This window comes from Mauremys mutica, chromosome 10 (assembly GCF_020497125.1).
Source record: "Mauremys mutica isolate MM-2020 ecotype Southern chromosome 10, ASM2049712v1, whole genome shotgun sequence".
Taxonomy (NCBI): Eukaryota; Metazoa; Chordata; order Testudines; family Geoemydidae; genus Mauremys; species Mauremys mutica.
Genome location: NC_059081.1, coordinates 68785658 through 68811912, shown reverse-complemented (window position 1 = coordinate 68811912; position 26255 = coordinate 68785658). Strand labels below are relative to the sequence as shown.

Genomic DNA, 26255 nt, shown 5'->3' with positions numbered 1-26255 from the left:
GTGGGGCTGGGCTGGCGCTGGGGGAGCACCCGCTCTGCACCAGTGTCATGCCAGAAGAGACTCCACATCTCAGTTTGGTGGTACACTGCCTGCCATGATATCCGCTGCAGCTAGAATGCCTCCAACCCTGCTGCTGGGGCAGTGCATCGCTTCTCTCTGTGTCCCACGCTCCCGCCCGGTAAGGGCACCCAACCCGTCCAACTGAAATACAAACACTGCACAGGGTTGACTAAATGCACTGCTGAAATGCAGTCACGTCTAGGGTAAGCCATGGCCGCAGCCTAACAGGGCCCAGCAACCCCGCACAACAGCTTAAGTCAGGAAAACAGATACACCTCTACCCTGATAGAACGCTGTCCTCCAAAGCCAAAAAACCTTACCGCGTTCTAGGTGAAACCGCGTTCTAGCGAACTCGCTTCGATCTGTGGGAGCATGCAGCTTCGATCTGCGGGAGCATGCAGCCCCGCCCCCCCGGAGCGCTGCTTTACCACGTTATAGCTGAATTCGTGTTATATCGGGTTGCCTTATGTTCTTTCCTAGATGTGAACCCCGAATTCCCAGTAATGAAAACTAGAGTTTAAAGTGTGCGTGTCAAGGATGAGTTAGCTTGTGTGTAATTGCTCCTCAGTGGCTTATAGGTAGCTCATTCATTCGTCTGTAGGTTACTTTCATCTCCTGGTGACGCTAAATGTTCTGCAAGGAACGCTCAGATCTAAACTCACAGCCCCTGAGCCTTTTGTTGATCAGGCCTGTAATCAAGGAGGCACATGTATAAGCAGGCAAAAGGCAAGTGGAAGGGAAAGTGCCTGCAGACTGAAAAAGGACCATTTCCTTGGCAGGTGGGTGTGCTGCACACATTTCCCATTCACATTAAGGGAGTGACGTGAGTGCCTCAGACAGCACATAGATTCCGGCCTGTCAGCCTTGGACAAAACTTGCCAGCCGTGCCAAATAAGTGAAATAAACTGCGGGCTTGGTGGTGGTTAAATTCACTTACACGAGCCTTCTGTCATGGCTGGGTCTAGCCAGCCCTAGGTCAAGAGTTGCAAAACACCCCACCCCCTTTCAAATTGTGCTGCAGCCCCTTTGACTCTGACATCAGTGGGCCACATCCTCAGCTGGTGTCAGTCGGTGCAGGTCCATTGACATCAGTGGAGCGACACCGACTCTCATTGGCTGAGGCTATGGCACAGTGGGGCCAGTCACGTTTGTAAGTGCTTGGAGGATCGGGGGCTCGGTCTGCACTGTACTAAGCCCAGCATCGCATCCCATGTTCTAACTGGGACATAGAATCATAGGACTGGAAGGGACCTTCAGAGGTCTCTAATCCAGTCCCCTGCCCTCAAGGCAGGACTAAGTATTATCTAGACCAGGGGCTGGCAACCTTTCAGAAGTGCTGTGCCGAGTCTTCATTTATTCACTCTAATTTAAGGTTTCGCGTGCCAGTAATACATTTTAACGTTTTTAGAAGATATATAACTAAACTATTGTTGTATGTAAAGTAAATAAGGTTTTTAAAATGTTTAAGAAGCTTCATTTAAAATTAAATTAAAATGCAAAGCCCCCCGGACCGGTGGCCAGGACCCGGGCAGTGTGAGTGCCACTGAAAATCAGCTCGCGTGCCGGCTTTGGCACGCGTGCCATAGCTTGCCTACCCCTGATCTAGACCATCCCTGACAGGTGTTGTCCAACCTGCTCTTAAAAATTTCCAATGATGGAGATTCCACAACCTCCCTAGACAATTTATTCCAGTGCTTAACATCCAGATCTTTGCATTAAGGTAGGAATGAGATCAGGGGTCCTATGTAGAGCATAGCATTTGGAGAGAGGCATTTAAATTAACTCCATCAGTTTCCAGCTAGGTTGAGATCAGGTAAATGAAAGAGAAATGTCTGTCCAGAGCTTTGCTTCCTCCAGCCAGGGTTCTGTGTTGGAGAATTTTACTGTCTGAATCCTGTTTAAAATGCAAATTAAAAAGAACATTTTGCCATTATTTCTGGGGCTGTAGCAGTGTCTCGGGTTTTTAGTTTCAGGTCTGCGATTTCTTGTGTAGGGCATTCAAGTGTGAAATACCTGTTGGCTCAATTATTTGTCACCTGCCTGATGACAGCTGGCATGACGTGATGGATAAACTGATTCAGCGTTTTTCATCAGATGCTTTATTTTTAGGATGCAATGTTTTATACCTATGCTGGACCCAAACATCTGCCCTGACATTTGGATCTTAATATTGTGTTGTATGGCTTTATACATCATTCACTGTTCTTCTGTGGACCACTTTTCTGCAGAGCTGCAGGAAGGTTTGGGGACTTGGTTAGTGAACTGCACGCTATGCTGTCTATAATTATTTTTGTTTTGTGCCGAGCAGCCCAGTCTTGGACCTGGGCCCGTAGTGCTAGTGCGCTACAAACACAGAACAAAAAGGCAGTTCCTGCCCCACATAGCTTACAATCCAAGCATAAGGTGGTATTTTAGAAAATTGGAAAGCTAAAATGAAGTCCTTTTTGGCAGAGAATCTCCAGGCTGAGCATGGATAGAGGAAAAACCTTTGGGCTAATGGGGTCCCAGGATTTTCTCTCTCCGTGCACTCTGGCACTCGCTGCAGCTTACAAGAATGACTCTGTCACCATCTGTGGAAGCTTCCCCCACCCCTCTTTTTAAATGCACCAATTCCATGGCTTTTTATGTCTGGCACCTTTCCAGGTGGCAGTAGGAGATCTCACGGGAAGCCAGTCTCTACTAAGCAAAGTCATGTGCATTCAGAATGAATCAGTCTTGTACTGTCTGGAGAAAAACCACGTGTTCTTCAGACTGCCAAGCGAGTTTGCCCATAGTCGGAGAGTCCCACTGAGTTTTTTATCATGGTAATTCAATGCAGAGCAGTGGTGGTGTTTTGCAGAGGTACAGCGGAAGCATGATACGCTGTACAAGCTATCGGGAGTTTGACGTGGCAATGTGTGTGTATACCCTCACCCTGGGAGAACGGGAACATTTTGTTTTCATAATAAATCTATTGTAGGAATCAGATGTGAGTGTGGACTCCACGGAAAAGCACAAATGTTAGCAATGGAAACATGTCTCTCTACTTTTGCCCCTCACTTCCTCCGGGTTTTATTTATTCACTCATTAAAAAATTCAGGGCCTGATTCATCATTGCCTTAGGCCAGTCTGAAGCTGTTGCAACTGCATGGAAGTCACTGACTTAAAACTGGAGAAGGGCGATGGCCTATCAGCCCCTAGCTCTGAAATAGCGTAGGTATGGAATGGAACTTGCTCAGCTGAGCAGAAACCATTTGGCTGCTGCCTTACATGGATGTGTGAGCGTGAGGCTGTTTCCTATGTTCTGCGCCTTTAAGAGCATAGTGGTTCCCTGGGCCTATCTTCAGGGCACTCCCTGTGAGTTTGTTGGCGGTGGGTGCTGCCTTAGAGTGAGTGAAACACTCTGTGCTCTCGCTTGTGGAGATACTCGATTTTGTTCTTCTCTTCTCCTCCTGCCCCACTGATCTGAATTTCATAGAATCATAGAATCTCAGGGTTGGAAGGGACCTCAGGAGGTCATCTAGTCCAACCCCCTGCTCAAAGCAGGACCAAACCCAACTAAATCATCCCAGCCAGGGCTTTGTCAAGCCTGACCTTAAAAACCTCTAAGGAAGGAGATTCCACCACGTCCCTAGGTAACCCATTCCAGTTCTTCACCACCCTCCTAGTGAAAAAGTTTTTCCTAATGTCCAACCTAAACCTCCCCCTCTGCAACTTGAGACCATTACTCCTTGTTCTGTCAGTTTAATACAGTCCAGACTAGAATCGTGTGTATACCTGACCCTCACTGTTCTGCTGTGAAAGGGATGTGGGAAGAAATCTCTCCCCTACGTTGAAGCAATAACGCCTAAGCTGGCACAGATGAGGTGGTGGTACTTCCCAAACTGAGGCAAGGATGATCCACTGCTGTCTGCTTAAATGGACACAATCCAGAGATTTGGTGATGGGTGGGAGGAATAGGATTTCTTCCTCCTGGTTCCTTTATTTTGTACATTCGGAGGCACTTTGTGCATGGCTGGCTCCTGTGTTTTGGGGACAGTTAGGTGTGGCACTCTCATGCACTCTTCTGGGGGGGAGTTCACCTGCACACCTTCCCCCAGCTGTGCCAGGGGATGTCTACCAGTAGCAGCAATGCTGAAACTGAAGAGGCAGCAGGCAGGCACATGTGTGCAATGAGAGCAAAGGTTAAGCCTGTGCATATTAGGTGGTGACGACCTTGGGGCCTGCCCATAAGACCCTTCAAAAACTGCTATCAGACATCTGCTTTCCTTTCACTGCATCTCTGGTGTTTGTAATGCTGTGGTCTCACGAGCCTGGCTTACTCCAGAGAAATCCAGAGTGCTAACCACCATCGCAACCCCTCACACGCCTGTTACACACCCCCACACATCAGTAAGCAGCATTGGTCTCAGTGGCACAAAGGCATACATCTAAACAGGCAGTAGAATGCCTTGCTCAGCTATCAAAGCCTTGGGTCCGTGATCCTTTTAGATGGTCCTTTCTAGCTGCCTCACCATCCCCAGGCCTGAGCTGGAGAATAAGCAAATCCATGGCCTTCCCTCACTTTGCAAGCTAGCAGAGAGGCCGTTCTTGCAGGTCTGTAATAGAGAGCAGAGAGAGTAAAATAATAGCACATTAGGCCTGGAATCAGCAGTTGGCTACCCAAAGAACTCTGCGGCTTACCATCTGGTTGCTCTCCTGCCACCAAACTCCTCTCCCCAGCTGCCATGCAGAGCCCCCCAAGGGCGCTGCTGCCACAGCTGGCATTGGGCACAAGAGTCCACAGGAAGCTTCTGCTTTGCCCACACCTTGGCCCACAGGATGTGCCCATCTCCGGATCCTCGGGAACAAATGCAAGGCAGATGGAAGTCATCGCTGCCGCTTGGAAACAAGCTCGAAGCAGCAAAACTTCACAACAGAATGCATTCCACAGTTACCCAGGAAACCAAAGGACAATTCACTCACCTTTCCAGGCATCATCACCCCCGTGTGGCAGTGCTTGTTAGCGCATAGGTCTGGGGCCCAAGCCCACAGATGACTGGTGTTGTGGGGGCAAGGGAATGGCATGGGCAGCCCCCGGCTTGCTGTGGGGAAAAGTCTGAGGGCACAAGAAGCGTGGCTACCTCTCAGGGTTTTATCACAAGTCTCATGATATTTAGTGTTTCTTTGAAAGCTCCAGGTCCTGGAGTCAAGTGATTTAAGTCAGAATCTTCCTTTTTATTTTAAAAAGTGATTTTCTATCCCTCCTGGTTGTGGAGGAAAGTTTGATGTGACCCAAGTGTGACCTGAAGGCTCCAAAACCAGAAGGCAAGAAACAGACCCCTGAAGGAATAAATTTAGGGGGAAAAAATCTCATGACTCTGAGGCTTGACTTGTGATTTTTGAATCTTGGGGTTGGCAGTACTGCCTGATCCTAGGGAACCCATGCACAGATTGCCAGCAAGTGCAGAACCAATTGGAACAATCATGGGACTAAATCACTGGGACTTAGCAGCTAAGCACCAAGGGTGCAGTGGTAAAACTCCCACTGATTTCAATGCGAGTGGCGTTCGGTCAGTGCTGAGAGTTTTGAAATTGCAATGCAGAACATGAGAGAAAAAATCACTACAGTAATTGTTACAAACCATGATGAGAACCCTAAAGATGACAAGTTATACTAGATTGATTGTGTTTTAAATATCATCTTCAAAGTAGGATTTGACATCACATGATTGATTATGCTGCATGAAGATATTAATTCTACTGCTGCTAGCTATGCCATCTGCTGCATGAGCTGGAGACTATGAGGAAAGGTTACTCACAAGGTGAGTGGGAACATTTTTTTTTTCCAGCAAATAGTAAATTTACTGAAAAATGCATTTTTGGGGGCACCAGCTATTCACAAATTCAGGTATAACTCAGTGAACAGCTTCAGCCAAACCTCCCCCAAAACATTGGAATTGTTTTTGAAAAAGTCAAAATGGTTCATTTTGGCCATTTCAAAACTACACCTTTAGAAACTTTTCATTTCAAAATGGTATTTTGTTTTGAACATTCGCTAATTTTTAAGAGTTTAAAAAAAACCCTGAAAATGAGACACACAAGCCAAAAACATTTATTTCAGGTCAAACAAAATGTTTCTTTCTTGCCAAAACAAAAACAAAAAAACTGAAAAAATTAATTTTGGTCTGAACAGAACCAATTTTTTTTATATATTTGCGTTTGGCCCCAGACCTGAAAAATCAATTTTTCACTGAGCTCTCCACACATGGCCTGCGACTGGCACCCTGGCAGAGTGCAGCACGTCGACTCAAGCTGGCAGCGCCTGTGAAACAAGACGGCTGATATGTTGTGTCATTGCTGTTTGAGCCAGTGCAGGTCTTCAGACTCAATTATCAATAGGACAATTCCCTTAGCTTAGAACATAAGAACATAAGAACGGCCGTACCGGGTCAGACCAAAGGTCCATCTAGCCTAGTATCCTGTCTACCGACAGTGGCCAATGCCAGGTGCCCCAGAGGCAGTGAACCTAACAGGCAATGATCAAGTGATCTCTCTCCTGCCATCCATCTCCATCCTCTGACAAACAGAGGCTAGGGACACCATTCCTTACCCATCCTGGCTAATAGCTTAGACACACACTTGGAGGAATAACTGAGTCCTCAGCCGTGTGTGGGTTGTCCATAATGCAGTTAAATTTAAACAGCTGTATCTGTAATTTCAAGGCTACAGATGCATTTATTTATTTATTAAGGACCTTTCGCAGTTGTGGGTTGTCTTTTTGTGTGTGTGTGTGTGTTTTTTAAAAGCACTTCAGTTAATTCAAAGCTACTGCTTCATTATGCTGCTTGGTTTCATGGTAATGTGACAGACGTTTGAAATAGGAACTCAGCTGTGGATGACTAATTATCCCAAATACCAGCATGGCTATTTCTCTTCCATTTAAAAATTGATCAGCGTGCTGATTAATCAGGAAGGGTTAGCTGTGGTCTCTTCTCTAGTGGGTTATTTTGAGGAAGCTGACAGGGCCATTAGAAAGAGGTACTTTTATTTTTTAGGGGGAGAAGCAGAGTGGGATGTTTAACCCTTAGAACATTGGCCTGCTGCAAAGACCACAGAATGAATTCTTGAGGTTGGAGTGTGTGCAAACTCAGCAGTGCAGAATTGTACTTGCACCGAAGAATAATATTTAACCATTTAGTAAAATATCAGTAGTTGTGGGGTTTTTTTTTCCCTCCCCATATCATTTGTTATGGTAAAGGTTGTGTCTGGATTAGTGCTGACTGAATAATGGATTTTTCAGGTGGGGAGTGAAATTGAAAGATCTGGGAAAAAAAATCCTGGTTATTCCAACCAAAACCATTTTTTTCCCCAAAAAACATTTTGTAGAATTAGTCAACGGGAAACAACTTTTTAAAATCAATTTGGCCATTTGGGGTATGTTTTTACCCCTTCTTGTGGAGTATTTTGTACTTGGCCACTTTTGAAAACAGAACGCCGATCTGAAATGAACAAGTCAAAACAAAATGTTTTGATTTAAAAAAAAATCAGGGTTGTCATTTTCTGGGGAGCAAGTGGACTGAAACTATTAATCAAATTCAGAGCCCTGGAAAATCCATTTTTTCAAAATCCCTCCCAGCTCTAATCTGGAGTGGTAAATTTTCACGACAGGTTTGTAACACATACTGCTCTGGTTTTCCAGAGGGTTAATGCAGTTATGCACACAGATATAGCAAGAAAGACAGCCTTTCCAAAAGAGAGACTAGCCATTCCCATACCTGACTATGCTTTTCATTAAACTCTACTAGCTGTTCTGTGTGTGTCACTTATCAACTGAAACTTAGAACGGCCCTGATACAGCCATGCTGGCACTGTAGTTTTCTAGGCCATGTCTACACTACAGCGGCACCCCTGCATTGCTGTAGCTAGGTAGATGGAAGAATTCTTCCGTCAAACGTGGTTGCATCTACAGGTTAGGGCAACCTAATTAAGTCACACAGGGGGCAAAAATTAGCGATATAGCTAAGTGTATCTAATTTTTAGGTGTAGAGCAGGTACAACTGAACCTCTCTGAACCTATATATATATATATATATGACCCTCCCACGGTCAGGCCTAAACATCTTGAGACAATGCTCTCCGTACAGGTCTCATATTTCCTTCAGACTCAGAACATCCATTGATCCAGTGGAACAGACTAAGAAGGATAATGATGGATAAGGCCTTTTTCCCATAAAGAATCCCAAACTCTTTTATAAACTGATTTTATGTATTATAGGCAATGATTCACCTTATGTTTAACAGCACGCAGCCATGCTGCAAAGGAGAAGAGATGAAGACGATATTTTGCAATTGAAGCCACGAGAATTTCAGGTAGGCAAATGCAATCAATCAACTTGCAATTTGGCCATCACACCAGGATTAATCCCCCAGCCTCTAATGTTTCAGGCCTTTGAAGCTAAATGGGAATCTTTCCAGTGATCGCAGGGGGTTTTGGAGCAGATGCTTAGGCTCAAATTCACTTATGATTTATACCCCATACAACCCTTTTCTTTAAGTATAGATAGACACTTTGGCCAGCACCAGGAGGAAGTTGATCAGAAGATCTCACAACTTTTGGGGGGCCATGGACGGGGTGAGCGTAGATCAGGAGGTATTGAGAGAAATGTAGCCAGAACCTTAGAAGAAGGTTCTGGAGGAGCCGGAAAATGGGCTGTAACCTGACGTACTCCAGATAGACATGCACCAGGGTCTCCCTCAAGCCACAAAAAGGGCACGTGTCGGGGATGGGGGTGAACTGCTCCAGGTACACGCCTATGCTCAGGAGACGAAGCACAAGCTGTCATATCCCCAAATGACCTCACAGCTGCTTGCCCTACACATTGTTTGCTACCAAGTTTTACAGAAAGTCAAACCACTGAACTAGTGGAAGTTATTGGAGTGCTAAATCTACTTCTGACAGCATAGCCTCTTTTGCGGGTGCACAAAGAAAATTTTCTTCAGCTAGTTCAGTTCAATGACTGGTTCATTCAAAGTTTACAAAACCAATTGGGAGCTGAAAAAGCAAATCTTCAAATCTATGAATAAAAACTAGCTGTGAGAGGATGAGATCTACAGGTTCTAAAATCTTGAAGGACATGGTGACCAGAAACAATTAGTTCAATTCACTTACTACAGATACGACTTCACTTGTTTAATAATCAGTTCTAAATGCAAAACATTTTGATAAACTTTTTGATAAGCTTTTTCCCCCTTATGTATCCATAAGTTTAAGGTAGTTTTATCCAATACAAAAATTAAAAAGCTGTCTGTGCATTTTTAATTCAATTGGTATTTCCATCCAAATTGGGATACAAATCCCAAATAAAAAATTAATTCAGTAAATGCATCATTCACCACTTTTTAACATATGTAAACATTAACTTAATTGATAGATTCTTAAGCTGTATAATTGCTTAAATAGGTATAGATATAGTGTATGCTCCTGACTAGCAAAAAGAAGCACCAAACTTAGTGCAAACACTATATTTTAGTTGCAAATCAACATGTTTTAGGGGATAACAACTAATGAGAATCAACCTTTCTTTAGGAAAATAGCTAAAAAGTACAAATGCAAAATCTGATTAAAATCAAAGATTTAAATTAAGGTTTATTTCTTGTTGATTTAAATTAATTAAAATCACTTTGATTTAAATCAGTCCACCCTGGAAAAGCATCACCTGTTGAATCATTAATCCCTCCTTCTTCAATAACTGGGTTTTTCCTGACAGTCTCCCACCCAAGTGCTGACTCAGACGAGCCTGAGAGATCTGAGGAGCTAACAGTCATAGACATAGGCACCGACTCCGTGGGTGCTCTGGTGCTGGAGCACCCATGGGAAAAAATGGTGGGTGCTGAGCACCCCCTACCAGAACTTCCCCCTCCCCCCAGTGCCTCCTGGCTGCCAGCGGGCCCCACAGATCAACATCTCCCCCACACTCCCTGCGCCTACCGCCCGCTGTGGATCAGCTATTTTGCCATGTCTGGAGGTGCTGGGGGATGGGGGAGGAGCAGCAAGGGTGCAGCATGCTTAGGGGTGGGGGAGGAACTGAGCGGGGAATGGGTGGGGCGGGGTGAGAAGAGGCGGAGTGGGGGTGAAGCAGGGGTGGGAACAAGCAGGGTGGAGGTGGGGCCTCAGGGGAAGGGGTGGAGTGGAGGCGTGCTTTATATGAAATATCCCAATTATATATAAATGATGAATCTGGGGGTTACAGGTGCTCCCCCGAGGTATAGAGTGTCACATTGGTGTTTTTTACTTAAAGCTCCAGCTGTCTGTTTTTGAAGGTTTTTTTTTTTTTTGCAACAAAAAAACTTGAAAAACAGACTCCAAAGAGAGACTACTGAACTTGAATTAATATGCAAATTAGACACAATTAACTTAGGCCTAAACAGACTGGGAATGGTTGGGTCATTACACTAATTGAATCTATTTCCCTATGTTAAATTCTCCTAACACCTTCTATGGGTCATCTTAATTATCACTTCAAAAGTTTTTTTTCTCCTGCTGATGATAGCTCATCTCAATTGATTAGACTCTTCCTGTTGTTATGCATACTTCCACCTTTTCATGTTCTCTGTATGTATAAATATCTCCTGTCTGTGTGTTCCACTCTATGCATCCGAAGAAGTGAGCTGTAGCTCACGAAAGCTCATGCTGAAATAAATTTGTTAGTCTCTAAGGTGCCACAAGTACTCCTGTTCTTTTTGAGGTATTGAAGACTTTGTCACATAAGCCCCATGCCCAGAGCACTGGGAAGCCGAAGAAGGCTGCAGCTGCCAAACATACAGGATGAGAAAACCACTCTTGTGCTGCCTTGATGTACAGTATTTCCTCTGACCTGGTCATAGGACAGAGATAGTGGCACTGGATTATGCAAGCAGTAAATAGCTTTGACAGTGATGAGATACTTGGAAAAACAGTTTATTGCTTTGTCCACTCTTCCCAGGATGTCAGGGGGAGGGATAGCTCAGTGGTTTGAGCATTGGCCTGCTAAACCCAGAGTTGTGAGTGTCCCTCCTTGAGGGGGTCATTTAGGGATCTAGGGCAAAAATCTGTCTGGGGATTGGCCCTGCTTTGAGCAGGGGCTTGGACTAGATGACCTCCTGAGGTCCCTTCCAACCCTGAGATTCTATGATGACAGTTAGTTATTTGAATACCTACTACAGAAGGGTATAATTTACAACCCTTCCCCCTCCCCTCCCCCAAGTCTCTCTCAGCCATGGAGCTCTATAAAGCTAAGATCCTGAGGGCTGAAATGATATCTGGTTAAGAGTGGTGTTGGGATTTAAATTCAGGACTAGCAGATGTAAAGGATAAATGTTGGCATTCAAAAAGCATCAAGTCAGCACTGCACCTCGTTCCTTCTGTCACTTAGCCTATATCAGTATTTTATTGTGACAATTTAATATTTATTATTTGTTTTATTATTAGCTGTTGCTTGTCCTCCCTTTTCCCCCCACCCAATAAACACCTGGCTCTGGTATCCAGCGATCAACAGAACCATTAGTGCCTCATCCTTCCTTTGTCGTAAAAGGGACTTTAGCTCTGCAGCTGTTACCAGAGCTTAAAGAAACTTGAAAAATGACTTTGTGCACTTTGCGTCTGGTGGTGCACGCAGGGCTGCCCAGAGGATTCAGAGGGCCTGGGACAAAGCAATTTTGGGGGGGCCTTGCATAAAAAAAAGTTGCAATACTCTAGAATACTATATTCTCGTGGGGGCCCCTGCAGGACCCAGGGTGCACGGGCTCCATCTGGGCAGCCCTGGGTGCACGGGCTCCATCTGCAGCAAAGGGCTACAGATTATGAATTGTACAGGAGACTGAGGGGGTGAGCTGCTTTGGAAAACACAGGGGACCATGTTTTAATATCTGTAATGAATGTTGGCATAGAGCGGTTTGCGAGGGAAATACCCTGCAGGGGTGCTTCGTTAGGTGCCGAAGATTCTGAAACTGACCCGGAACTGCCAGCCCCAAGCACTCAAAAATTGAGTCAACCTGCCCACCCCCAAATCATGAGATCAGCATCAAAACCATACTCAATTTTTTACAATAATACATTTTGATTTCTTTGTATTGGCCACTGGTTTTTGAGCCTTCAGGGGGTGCTCAGGTCACATTTTCAAGCTTTTCTCTGCAAACAGAAGGGATAGAAACTTACATCTTTAAAAAATGAAAGCTGTGACTTTTCACCGAATCATGACTCTGGGAGCTGCTGGCTTTAAAAAAAACACTAAACACTGTAAGACTTGCGATAATGTCATGATAGTTGGCAACATGGGTGGCATAAAAATCATGACAATCAAATTTTGGTCTGAGTTTCACTGGTGAAATCAGTGGCATTACTCTGGATTTGCAGCAGAGTAAATGAGAATTTGGCTCCTTATTGTTGGGGGGAGGGGGGGAATATTGTTACTTGTGTTACCAATAACAGCTTCCAGTATAAAACCAGAAGGGGTTTTTGTAAAATTCTTGTGGTGTGAGACAACTTTTTGCACTTCACTCAGCTCAGACAGTGAAACTGGACTGGTTGCTTTCATTTTCTGCTCCTACAGAACCCTGATCCTGCCAACCCCTGTGCCCAGGAGTGACTATATACAGGTGAGTGGCTCCAGTTCTGTGGAGCTGCTCACCTTTGTAAAATTGCTCAGTGCTGAGTGTTTGCGGGAGTGGTGCCGGAGTTGGGTTTGTTTTCTGGTTCTCCTGCACCAGCACAGTGCAGTAGCGTGTTGGATTCCCAGCGCTGCTATGGACTGTTTAAATCAACAACAAAGTGGTTTCCACAGTGTTTCTATTCATATAAGGTTATGTAAAAACATTTCTATAATTCAAAGCTGCATTTTGGCCCTGGATTAGTTGCCTGTGTCCATTGAGGACCAGCTTGAATAGCTTTATCGTAATCTCCTGTGAGTGAGGGAGCTGTGTGTGTAGTGTCCCCATGTAGGACTCCTTCCTGTGAGATGCACAGCACCTCCAAGGTGGGACTTATCACCTTGCAAGATAGGAGTGGACCAGTTCACTACTGGGATAACTCCACTGAGTTCTGTGGCATTACACCAGAGGTGAATTTAGCCCACTGTTTCACGTAGATGTGGTGGTTTTGGCGTGGCCCCCGGAGAAGTGTGTACGTCACAGACAGCAGGACCAGTACCAGTGGTAGTCTCAGCTGGTGAGCCACCCACTGAATGGGCGTAGAAATTAGATCCAGGCTGAGGCAGCCTGGTGATGCAGACTGGGCAGCTTGCATTGCCACTGCCTGTCCTGTACCTGTCCTGTGGATCCACCCATGCTGACAACCCCAAAGCCCCAAAATCACGAGACTATCTTAAATAGCATGAGGTTTTCACTAATAATACAGGTGGTTCACCTCCTGGTTTTTGAGCCTTTTATGGGTCATGTTTGTCAAGCTCTTCTCTGCAACCATGAGGGCTAGAAATGTTGTTTGTGTGAAAAATCTCAGCTTTCATTAAATCATATGACTCCAGGAGCTGGGGCTCTAAGAAACACACCCAAAATCACAAAACTCACGATAAAGTCATGAGAATTGGCAAACAGAGGGCTTCATCTCCTGCTCTGTGAATCCAGCACCTCTCACAAGCAATGTGGTCCTGTTCCAGCAAAGCAAGTGACTGGTCCAGTTGATTTCATTGGGACTACTCTGTATGATTAAAGTTATGCTTTGCTGGTCTACAGCTTAAATCCATCCACTAATACTGAATATAAAGACCGGGAAAGAAATCTGAGGAGGGAAAGAGGAGAGAGATGCCATCTAAAACCAGACAAGCCACATAGGAAATGACCCGCTGGGTGTCTGCAGTGAACTGCCCACTTCCTTGCAAAGCGACATGGGGTTTTTTGGTGGTGATTGAATTGAAAGCATGTTGCTGGAGCACTGGAGGGTTTGAAGTGTTACTCTGATTTCCCCAGACCATCAATTCTATATGAGTGTTTGTTTGCTACATGGCGTGTGATGGTTGCCTGGGGCCCCTTCCCACTCCTCTTGGAGTGTATCCTCGTAAAGTTCATTTCACAGTGTTGAGGACGAATCTTCAAATCTCAAGGTTGCCTCTAGAGTTTTTCTCCTTTGCTTTTCTGTTGCTTTTCTAATCGTAGACACTTTAGCCTTCAGGGTGTGTGACAAAAGCTGCTTTTCTGCTCCGACGTTTGAGTAGCCGCACCAGCGAGGAGACTCGTCATCTAGGCAACAAACTTCGGCTTGTTTCAGCTCCCTCAGTCCATCTGGCTCAATGCATAAATCCCAGAAAGCAGCAATATTCAAAGTATACCTGAGTCAGTGAAGGCTGGTATTTCATAGACTCCTAGATTCCCAAGCCAGAAGGGACCATTATGATCATCTAGTCCGAACTCATGTATAACACAGGCCATGTTCAAAGGGGTTTAGGGGATTTAGGCACTCAATCTCCAGTGGAATTCAATGAGCACTTAAATTGCTTAAACTCCTTTGGAAATCCTAATTGAAATTACTGTATCGGGCCTGTTCTTGCTCCTACAAAAGTCAATGGAAAAACCTGTGAAACCCACATCTGCTGCTGTGGGTAGGTACTTCATGGATGCTGCAGAGAGCAGCTTTCATCACATACCTGGAAAACTAACACACCCATGTGAATGGGATCAGAGAAGGAAAGTGAAAAGGAAATACAAAAAAACCTTGAATTTGGAAGGGTCTTCCTTGATGGTGGCAAACATCCCATGGATTCTTATGAAGCCAGGACCACTCCCAACTGGGACTGTGTTCTCCCCATAAAGGGTGTGACACTGATGATATTGATTGTTCGGCAGCTTTGAAAGAAATAATGGAATGGTTTGGTGTTCCTTCTCCTAGGCAGTTCTAAGCATCCTCAGTTTGATGTAGCATCTGTTTGGCGGTTTGAGATGAGCATATGCTTAGCAGTTTTCATATTGGCTCCTTATTCAGACTTTTCCGAACGTCCTTGAGCTGCAAAGCTGAGTGGCAGAGTCTTACAGTAACAAGTGCTTTTGTGAGATTTCCAAGACTTTCTGGTCAGGAAAGAAATGCTTTGTGAAAGGCCTTTTTTGTTGTATTTTACAAGCAGATCCTGCCAATATACTTTAATTTCCAACCAGGGTTTTAGTAAATGAACTTTTAATTAAAAGACAAATATAAGATCATTTTGAAATCGCACAAAACGACTGGCGTAATAATGAAACTGTTCTCAGCTTTGCTCCGCTGTGCCTGTTATTCACAGCCCATGATATATGATATGCTGCTAAAACGCCCCCTGTTCAAGTTACTTCCTGCTTCTGATTCAGCAGAAATATCCTGACTGTGGACTCTCTCTAGGATACTTCAGCATTGTCACTCCCAGTTCTGGCTGGGGTGCAAAAATGAATGGAAAAATGTAACCAGACCTTTCATCCTCAGAAACGGGTTTGGTGCGGGTGTGATTTCAGGCTTGCATGAGGGTTCTGGTTGCCATTTCATTTACCCCAAATCACTTCTGAAATGGGGGTTGGTAGCTTTAACGGGGGCTCAGCCCATAGTTTGTGTCATGCAGTAAATCACTCCCAGGGTTCAAAAGCTGTGATAAGACTGCCACTTCAGCCATATTTACAGAGTAGCAGGAGTTCTTGGTCTCTGGGACATATGAGGAGAGGATGTGGGCTGTGCACTGTGCAAAGATTTCCTGGCACACCCATTGGTGTAGGTTTTGAGCCACAGTGTTAGTGGGGGCTGAGTTTTGCCTTCTCAGCCCTGGTTTGCACTACAAAATTCTCCTGTCTCTCGACACAGTAGTCAAGGCCCTTGCATTTTAACCCTGGCACTGTCTGACCCTTCGCAACTTGGTGCTTAAAAGGCTCATTGCCACCGGAGCCTCGTCTACACTAGTCCTCTCCATATTGCTTCCTGCAAGGCCAGACAGGTCAGACCCCAGTAGCTGGGCCTGAAACTGAAAGCTAAACAGGAGAGGTTTGCTGTATTTCTGTGTTTTGTGAAATGGTGGGGGATGGGGTGAGAACTACTCTTAGAAAAATAGCCTGTGCTTACTGAGCCATTGGGCAAAAGCTGCAGCTGTTATTTCTCTTCGAGGTGTTAATATTTCCACTTTAATCGCAGCGAACACTTCAGCCTGCACCACAGAGAAATGGCCGGAACGTTCCTGGGATGCTGATGACTTTGGCGTCAATCCTTGCATTAAATACCTACATTGCTTTCACGACCCTCTTGTAGTCCTAGAGACCTGCACCACAAACCCCCCCTGTCGCTTTTCTGCACCATGTTTCCCCAAACTGCCAGGGCTGACAGTAGGATTGGACCGAAGTGACCAGAATACCCTGATTCACAGCCCAAGCAGCATAGTCCTCATAGTGTGAAATAGTGATCTATTTGTACCCAGGTCTCTTTGTATTAATAGATTCATGTTCCACTTTGCCAGCTTGCTGCCCTTCTGTATGAATTACTACAGGGTGTCACTGTCAGACGGAGCATTTGGTTCTTAAAGGAGATGTTCTCCCGACGTTACTTGGAATAGGTCCAGAGGGCCCAGTGGTAAGAGCACCTGCACTTGTGCTACACTAACACTGGGGAAATCGCCCCTGTAGACAAGGCCTGTGCGTGGAACCAAGACTGGGAAGGGCTCCTTTCCATTCACAAAGGAATATTCTATTGAATTTACTTTGGGAGGCTTTTCTTGTACTGGACCCGAGTGGCATGGGAATGATTTGAGGAGTGCAGTGGTGCTTAGCCTCCTTACTGAAATAGTCTCATTAAAGGCTGGGAGGATGCTGAAGTCCCAGTGGCATCTAGTGAGAAACAGAGCTGATCGGAAAATGCCAATGTGTCAAATCTGAATCATTTTGCAAAACTGGGTTGGATTTGATGATGTTTCATTGAGCCTCAGGCAGGTTTGCTTTGTTCCCTGCCAGCTTGTGTGGCAGCTTGCGGGGAACCATGGATGCCCGGATCCCCAATGCTGTGGCAACCCTGTCATGCAGAAACCAAAATTCAAAATATCAAAATTTCCTGTGACCCGGAAATCCCAAGTTTCATCCAGCTCCAGAGAGAAAGCACAGGCAAGGAGCTAGAGGTAAGGACCAGTGCTGTGGTTGACGGGGTGAAAGGAGAGAAACTCAAGGAAGGAAAATGGCAGGATGGCGTTGGCTAGTGGTTTTGTCCCCCAGATCTGGAAAATTCGAGGCAAACTGGGGTCATTTTAATGACAAAAGAAATTGGACAGCTTCATTTGCCCTGATTGCTCCTGCATTGTCTGGGCCCCGAACTGGCTCTGCCTGACATACTAACAGGGCCGCCCAGAGGATTCAGGGGGCCTGGGGCAAAGCAATTTCAGGGGCCCCTTCCATAAAAAAATTGCAATGCTATATTTTCGTGGGGGCCCCTGCGGGGCCCAGGGCAAATTGCCCCACTTGCTCCCCCTCATGGGCGGCCCTGGGAAAAATAAACGTTCCGCATCTCAGCACAAACCTAGTTTTGAGAAAACTTCTTTACAAGGTATCACTAGTTCTCAGCATCAGCTAGTGCTAAAAGGCACTAAAGCTCATTAAAAGGGTTGGACAAATATTTTCCATCAAAACTTTTTTTGGTTCGAAAACTAGGGGTTTTTAAAAAGCAGAAAAAAAATCACGGACAATGTCTGCTTTCCTTCAAAAAACCGGGAAAACCGAGAGGTGTGCTGCTTGCCAGGGGGTAGGATTCACGATGTGACGGAGAGACTGCCGAGACTCATCAAGCCCTCGGATCGCTACCCCTTCCTGCGTCTCCACGTGGGCACCAATGATACTGCCAAGAATGACCTTGAGCGTATCACTGCAGACTACGTGGCTCTGGGAAGAAGGATAAAGGAGTTTGAGGCGCAAGTGGTGTTCTCGTCTGTCCTCCCTGTGGCAGGAAAAGGCCAGGGTAGAGACCGTTGAATCGTGGAAATCAACGAATGGCTACACAGATGGTGTCGGAGAGAAGGGTTTGGATTCTTTGACAATGGGATGGTCTTCCAAGAAGGATTGCTAGGCAGAGATGGGCTCCACCTCACGAAGAGAGGGAAGAGCATCTTTGCAAGCAGGCTGGCTAACCTAGTGAGGAGGGCTTTAAACTAGATTCACCGGGGGAAGGAGACCAAAGCCCCGAGGTAAGTGGGGAAGTGGGATACCGGGAGGAAGCACAAGCAGGAGACTGCAAGAGGGGAGGACTCCTGTCTCAGACCGAGAAAGCGGGACAATCAGCGAGTTATCTTAAGTGCCTATACACAAATGCAAGAAGCCTGGGAAACAAGCAGGGAGAACTAGAAGTCCTGGCACAGTCAGGGAATTATGATGTAATTGGAATAACAGAGACTTGGTGGGATAACTCACATGATTGGAGTACTGTCATGGATGGATATAAACTGTTCAGGAAGGACAGGCAGGGCAGAAAAGGTGGGGGAGTTGCGTTGTACGTAAGGGTATGTCTACACTACAAGACTATTTCGAATCAACTTAATTCAAATTTGTGGAATCGACCTTATGAAGTCGAAGTTGTGTATCCACACTAAATACACTAGTTCGACTGTGCGAGTCCACAGTAACGGGGCCAGCGTCGACTTTGGAAGCGGTGCACTGTGGGAAGCTATCCCACAGTTCCCGCACTCCCCGCTGCCCATTGGAATTCTGGGATTTCCCCCCAATGCATGCTGGGGGGAAAAATGTGTCGAGGGTGGTTTTGGGTAACTGTCATCATTGAACCGTCAATCACGCCCTCCCTCCCTCCCTCTCTCCCTGAAAGCGCCTGCGGGCAATCTGTTTGTGCACTTTTCTGCTCAGTGACAGCGCGGGCGCCACAGCACTTTGAGCACGGATCCCGCTGCAGTTATGGCCATTGTCAATTCCTCGCACCTTATCGTCCACCTCTTCCACAGTCAGCTGCTGAGAAATAGGGCTACTTTTCAATGGTGCTGCGAGCACTGGTGGACCATGGGGGACGTTTTACCAACATCAACGTCGGGTGGCCAGGCAAAGTTCATGACGTGCGTGTTTTCAGGAACTGTGGTCTGTTTAGACGCCTGCAGGAAGGTAGTTTCTTCCCGGACCACAAAATAAGTCTTGGGGATGTGCAGATGCCTATAGTGATCGTCGAGGACCCAGCCTACCCGCTAATGCCCTGGCTCGTGAAGCTCTGTGCAGGCGCCTTGCACAGCGACAAGGAACTCTTCAAGTAACAGCGAGCAGCGTGACCTGTGACTGTTCAGTTTCTTTACAGAGAAGCTGAACCTGCCCCTGTTTCTTTACCAAGTGACTGTTGACTAGCATCTGCAGTTACATACCCCGCCCACCCCGCTTCCCCAACTTCCAACACACGTTTAAAAATAAAATACATGTTCCACTGTAACTTTACAAAGGTTTCTTTATTGATGACTTTGCGTTACAGGGTTGAAACTGGGACACGGACTGTGCTGGGTAGGGTGTGCAGTGATGTAAAGACCGCCTGTAAACTCGAGGAATGACAGGCTCCTGCTCCCAGAGCGGTCTGCAGTGCTGGACTGGATGTTTCAACGGAGCCTGCCATCCCTCCTTTTTGGGACTCTGTGTGCGGGGGCTATGTGGCCTTTTGGCGGGGGAGGACGGATACAGATTCCTCTGCTGCGTGGCTCTGTGGTCCAGGACAGGGACCATTGCATGAGATCTGTAACCCCCTTCCCCCGCTACAAAGTCACGTACCCCCCCACCCACACAGAACCTGCAAACCAGCTCCCATACCGACCAGGGTGCGTACTGACAGCAGTGTGTGTGTGACTTGCTGCTGATCCTGCCCCCATGTCTGTACCCTGGTAAAGGTGATTGTCCTGTCAAATTACCAACCCCCTTCTCCCCCTTCAAACACAGTCTCCTCTAAAAGAACATGACGGAAACAGTAATTAACAGAAAAGTATTTTTTATTATCAACTAGACAGTTAAGGGATGAAACTGGGATGGGGGCTTGGGTGAGGCGGGAAGGAAAGGACTTCTCAAAATTTAGGGTATGAGAGCTTTTGGGTACTTGAGCACTCTGCTGGGGTGCAGTGACAGTTTACACGGCCTCTGGCGCCCCTCCTTCTGGTTATTTTGGGTGAGGGGGGTATGGGACTTTGTGGCGGGGGAGGGCGGTTGCAGATACACTGCAGGGGGGCTCTGTCCTCCTGCCTGAGGTCCTGCAGAACATGCACAAGGCGCAGGAGCATGTCCGTTTGCTCCCTCATTAGTCCAAGCAGCGTTTGAGTCGACTGCTTGTCTTCCTCACGCCACCTCTCCTCCCCTTCGCTGTGTGAGCGCTGGTACAGAGAGAGGGTCTCCCTCCACTGGCTTTGCTGGTCCGCCTTGTCTCGGGAGCACCCCATAAGTTCAGCGAACATCTCGTCCCCTGTCTTTTTCTTTCGCCGCCTAATCTTTGCCAGCCTCTGTGAGGGGGATGCTGTGGCGGGTCTGGAGACAGTCGAAGCTGTGTGATGGGAAAAAGGGAGTGAATTCCTTGCAAAGATAAATTTTTGCGAACAATGAACACAGTCTAGTTTGTCTCTGTGAATTCTGGGTTGAGATCCCAGTGCCTGATGGGGCAAAAACCATTTTCGCGGGTGGTTCTGGGTAAATGTCGTCAGTCATCCCTTCCTCCGGGAAAGCAACAGCAGACAATCATTTCAAGCCCGTTTTCCCTGGATTGCCCTGGCAGACGCCACAGCGTGGAAACCATGGAGCCTGTTTTGCCTTTTGTGCCTGTCACCGTATGTGTACTAGATGCCGCTGACAGAGGCGGTCCAGCAGCGCTACACAGCAGCATGCTTTTGCTTTTGCATGATAGCAGAGATGGTTACCAGCCATATTGTACCATCTACCATACCATAAATTGGTAATAAGATGGGCATGGTTACCAGTCCTTTTGCACTGCACCATTTGCTGCTGTCATAAGTGCCCCTGGCTGCTCTTAGCCGGGGCGCAAAAGCCAAAATTGGGAATGACTCCCTGAGTCAATCCCTCCTTTTTGGTATCTAAAAATAGAATCAGTCCTCCCTAGAATATGGGCAAGTGTACTAGAGAACCACTGTATCAGAGAACCAGAGAGCACAGCTGCTCTGTGTCAGATCCTGCATAGATTATGAGCTGTATGCTATTCACAGGGGGTGCTCCTGCAACAACCCCACCTGTTCATTCCATTCTTCCCCCAACCTTCCTGGGCTACCATAGCATTGTCCCCCCACTTGTGTGATGAAGTAATAAAGAATGCAGGAATAAGACACAGTGACTTGTTAGTGAGAAATGAGTGGAAGGCAGCCTCCAGTTGCAATGATAGTCCAGATAGGACATTAAGGAGTGTGGAGGAGAGGAGCCCAGCATCGTGCTGCTAGTCCAGGGGCAATTGAATCTTTTCTTTACACATGAAGGGTGGGGGCTGATGAAGCTCAGCCCCCTGTTGCTATGATGATGATGGTTATCAGCCATACTGTACCATCTACCACGAAAAATTAGGACCAGGCGCCCTGGATTGACCTTACCGATGCTAGTCGGCATGGTTACCAGTCCTTTTGCACTGCCCCATGTGCCAATAGGCTGATGATGAGGACGGGTACCAGTCATTTTGTACCATCAGCCATCCATAGCGTGGGGGTAGCAAGGATGTTGGTGTTGAATGCTGCACCATCGCGTCTATCTGCAGCATTCAGTAAAGATAGGGTGACATGTAAAAGAGTCAAGAGAGGATTGTTTTCCCTTTCACTTCTGGGGGTGGGTGGGGGGCTGCGTAAATTGCCTAGCTATGCCCTGACCCACCGCGGACACTGTTTTTGACCCTAGAAGCATTTGGAGCTCAGCCAAGAATGCAAATGCTTTTCGGAGACAGCAGGAACTGTGGGATACCTTGCGTCCTCAGTCCCCCCTCCCTCCATGAGCGTCCATTTGAATCTTTGGCTTTCCGTTACGCTCGTCACGCAGCAGCGTGCTGAGTCTCTGCTATGCCGTCTGTCCGGAGTTTTTTGAAAAATACTTTGGACCAGGCGTAACATTACAGTAATTCCCCTAATTAGATGCAGGAGTCTCCAAGCGAGATCACCCTGAGGACGGTCACTGAAGGAGATAGAGAGCGCATGCTGCGTGAAAGCCAGCACAAACCAGGGGCCTATGCAGCCGTGCTCGGGAAGGCAATGCTCCCTGAGTACCTCATGAAAGTCTCGCGCGGAAAAGTGTGCTACCACGGAGCACCCAATAAGGCAGCTCTCCCCAGGAACCTCCTGCGGAGGCTTTTCGATTTACCTCCAGGAGAGCTTCGTGGAGATCTCCCAGGAGGATTTCTGTTCTATCCCCATATATAGAGAGACCTCCTTTTCACATACTTCAGATTCCTGTTATATTAAGAATAAAAGTTTACATGGTTAAAGCACTTACCGACTGCTCCTTCCCCTGATTCAGGATCCGGGTTAATGGCCGGGGACGGTTGGTAGGGGATCTCCGTGACGGTGATGAAGAGATCCTGGCTGTCTGGGAAACCAGCGTAGTAAGTGCTGTCGCCTACCTCGTCGTCCACAAACCCTTCCTCATCTTCCCCATCCGCGAACATTGCCGAGGAACTGGCCGTTGACACTGTCCCATCGTCAGAGTCCATGGTCACTGGTGGGGCAGTGGTGGCAGTCTCCGTAGCGTCCGTTTGCCGCTTTGATTTTTTGGTAGCCTTGTCTGGGGTCCTTGATTTTCACGCGGCGCTGCGTTGCATCCCGGCTGTATCCTCTGTCTCTCATGGCTTTGGAGACCTTCCCGTAGGTCTTTGCATTCTGTTTTTTGGAGTGCAGCTCCGAAAGCACAGACTCCTCGCCCCACGCACCGATCAGATCCAAGAGTTCCCGGTCAGTCTATGCTGGGTCCCTCTTTCTATTCAGAGATTACATGAACTCCTCTGCTGGAGAGCTCTGCATCGCTGCCGGTGCTGCTGAGCTCGCCCCAATGTCCAACCACGAAATGAGATTCTAACTGTCCAGACAGGAAAAGGAATTCAAATTTTCCCGGGACTTTTCCTGTGTGGCTGGTCAGAGCATCCAAGCTCGGACTGCTGTCCAGAGCGTCAACAGAGTGGTGTAGTGTGGGATAGCTCCCGGAGCTAGTAAGTTCAATTTGCATCCACACCTAGCCTAATTCGACATAGCCATGTCGAATTTAGCGCTACTCCCCTCGTCGGGGTGGAGTACCGAATTCGAACTAAAGAGCCCTCTAGGTCGAATTAAATGGCTTCCTGGTGTGGACGGGTGCACGGTTAATTCGAATTAACGCTGCTAAATTCAAATTAAAGTCCTAGTGTGGACCAGGCCTAAGAGAGCAGTATGACTGCTCAGAGCTCCAGTATGAAACTGCAGAAAAACCTGAGTGTCTCTGGATTTAATTTAGAAGTATGAACAACAAGGGTAATGTCGTGGTGGGAGTCTGCTACAGACCACCGGACCAGGGGGATGAGGTGGACGAGGCTTTCTTCCAGCAACTAACAGAAGTTGCTAGATCACAGGTCCTGGTTCTCATGGGTGACTTTAATCACCCCGATATCTGCTGGGAGAGCAATACAGCAGTGCACAGACAATCTAGGAAGTTTCTGGAAAGTGTAGGGGACAATTTCCTGGTACAAGTGCTGGAGGAACCAACTAGGGGAAAAGCTCTTCTTGACCTGCTGCTCACAAACAGGGAAGAAATAGTAGAGGAAGCAATAGTGGATGGGAACCTGGGAGGCAGTGACCATGAGATGGTCGAGTTCAGGATCCTGACACAAGGAAGAAAGGAGAGCAGTAGAACAGAGACCTTGGACTTCAGAAAAGCAGACTTCGACTCCCTCAGGGAACTGATGGGCAAGGTCCCCTGGGAGAATAACATGACGGGGAAAGGAGTCGAGGAAAGCTGGCTGTATTTCAAAGAAATCTTATTGAGGTTGTAGGAACAAACCATCCCGATGTGTAGGAAGAAAAGTAAATATGGCAGGCGACCAGCTTGGCTCAACAGTGAAATCCTTGCTCGTCTTAAACACAAAAGAACAGCTTACAAGAAGTGGAAGATTGGACAAATAACCAGGGAGGAGTATAAAAGTATTGTTCAGGCATGCAGGTGTGAAATCAGGAAGGCCAAATCACACTTGGAGTTGCAGCTAGCCGGAGATGTTAGGAGTAACAAGAAGGGTTTCTTTAGGTATGTTAGCAACAGGAAGAAAGTCAAGGAAAGTGTGGGCCCCTTGCTGAATGAGGGAGGGAACCTAGTGACAGAGGATGTGGAGAAAGCTAGTGTACTCAATGCTTTTTTTGCCTCTGTCTTCACAGACAAGGTCAGCTCCCAGACAGCTGCACTGTGCAGCACGGTATGGGGAGGAGGTGACCAGCTCTCTGTGGAGAAAGAAGTAGTTCGGGGCTATTTAGGAAAGCTGGACGAGCACAAGTCCATGGGGCCGGATGCGCTGCATCCGAGGGTGCTAAAGGAGTTGGCCGATGAGATTGCAGAGCCATTGGCCATTATCTTTGAAAAATCATGGCGATCGGGGGAGGTCCCGGATGACTGGAAAAAAGCTAATGTAGTGCCCATCTTTAAAAAAGGGAAGAAGGAAGATCCAGGGAACTACAGGCCAGTCAGTCTCACCTCAGTCCCTGGAAAAATCATGGAACAGGTCCTCAAGGAATCAATCCTGAACCACTTAAAGGAGGGGAAAGTGATCAGGAACAGTCAGCATGGATTCACCAAGGGCAAGTCATGCCTGACTAACCTAATTGCCTTCTATGACGAGATAACCGGCTCTGTGGATGAGGGGAAAGCAGTGGATGTACTATTTCTGGACTTTAGCAAAGCTTTTGATACAGTCTCCCACAGTATTCTTGCCAGCAAGTTAAAGAAGTATGGGCTGGATGAATGGACGGTAAGGTGGATAGAAAACTGGCTAGATGGTCGGGCTCAACGGGTAGTGATCAATGGTTCCATGTCTAGTTGGCAGCCGGTATCAAGTGGAGTGCCCCAAGGGTCGGTGCTGGGGCCGGTTTTATTCAATATCTTCATTAACGATCTGGAGGATGGTGTGGACTGCACCCTTAGCAAGTTTGCAGATGACACTAAACTGGGAGTAGTGGTTGATACGCTGGAGGGTAGGGCTAGGATACAGATGGACCTAGACAAATTAGAGGATTGGGCCAAAAGAAATATGATGAGGTTCAACAAGGACAAGTGCAGAGTCCTGCACTTAGGACGGAAGAATCCCATGCACTGCTACAGACTAGGGACCGAATGGCTGGGCAGCAGTTCTGCAGAAAAGGACCTAGGGGTTACTGTGGACGAAAAGCTGAATATGAGTCAACAGTGTGCCCTTGTTGCCAAGAAGGCTAATGGCATTTTGGGTTGTATAAGTAGGGGCATTTCTAGCAGATCGAGGGATGTGATCATTCCCCTCTACTCAGCACTGGTGAGGCCTCATTTGGAGTACTGTGTCCAGTTTTGGGCCCCACACTACAAGAAGGATGTGGATAAATTGGAGAGAGTCCAGCGGAGGGCAACAAAAATGATTAGGGGGCTGGAGCACATGACTTATGAGGAGAGGCTGAGGGAACTGGGATTGTTTAGTCTGCAGAAGAGAAGAATGAGGGGGGATTTGATAGCTGCTTTCAACTACCTGAAAGGGGGTTCCAAAGAGGATGGATCTAGACTGTTCTCAGTGGTAGAAGATGACAGAACAAGGAGTAATGGTCTCAAGTTGCAGAGGGGGAGGTTTAGGCTGGATATTAGGAAAAACTTTTTCACTAGTAGGGTGGTGAAGAACTGGAATGGGTTACCTAGGGAGGTAGTGGAATCTCCTTCCTTAGAGGTTTTTAAGGTCAGGCTTGACAAAGCCCTGGCTGGGATGATTTAGTTGGGTTTGGTCCTGCTTTGAGCAGGGGGTTGGACTAGATAACCTCCTGAGGTCCCTTCCAACCCTGAGATTCTATGATTCTATGAATAAAAAAATTCTGCTTTAAAAAAAATCCAAAACTTTTGAACCACCTCAGCTTGTGACCAAACGCCTGAGACCATCCAGTCAGAGATTTTTCCAGGTTTCTGATATTCTGCTGGCTTCCTTGACTCATATCTGTCTCCATAACTTTGGGTTCATTTAGGTTAGAATATAAGAACAGCCATACTGGGTCAAACCAAAGGTCCATCCAGCCCAGTATCCTGTCTACCGACAATGGCCAATGCCGAGTGCCCCAGAGGGAGTGAACCTAACG

General features: G+C 46.9%; 1 protein-coding gene across 1 annotated transcript in view; it reads left to right on the top strand.

Moving 5' to 3' along the window:
- Window positions 1–26255, top strand: part of RAMP1 (receptor activity modifying protein 1) — a 141182-nt gene that overhangs the window by 76133 nt on the left and 38794 nt on the right. The gene's annotated exons all lie outside the window — the stretch shown is intronic.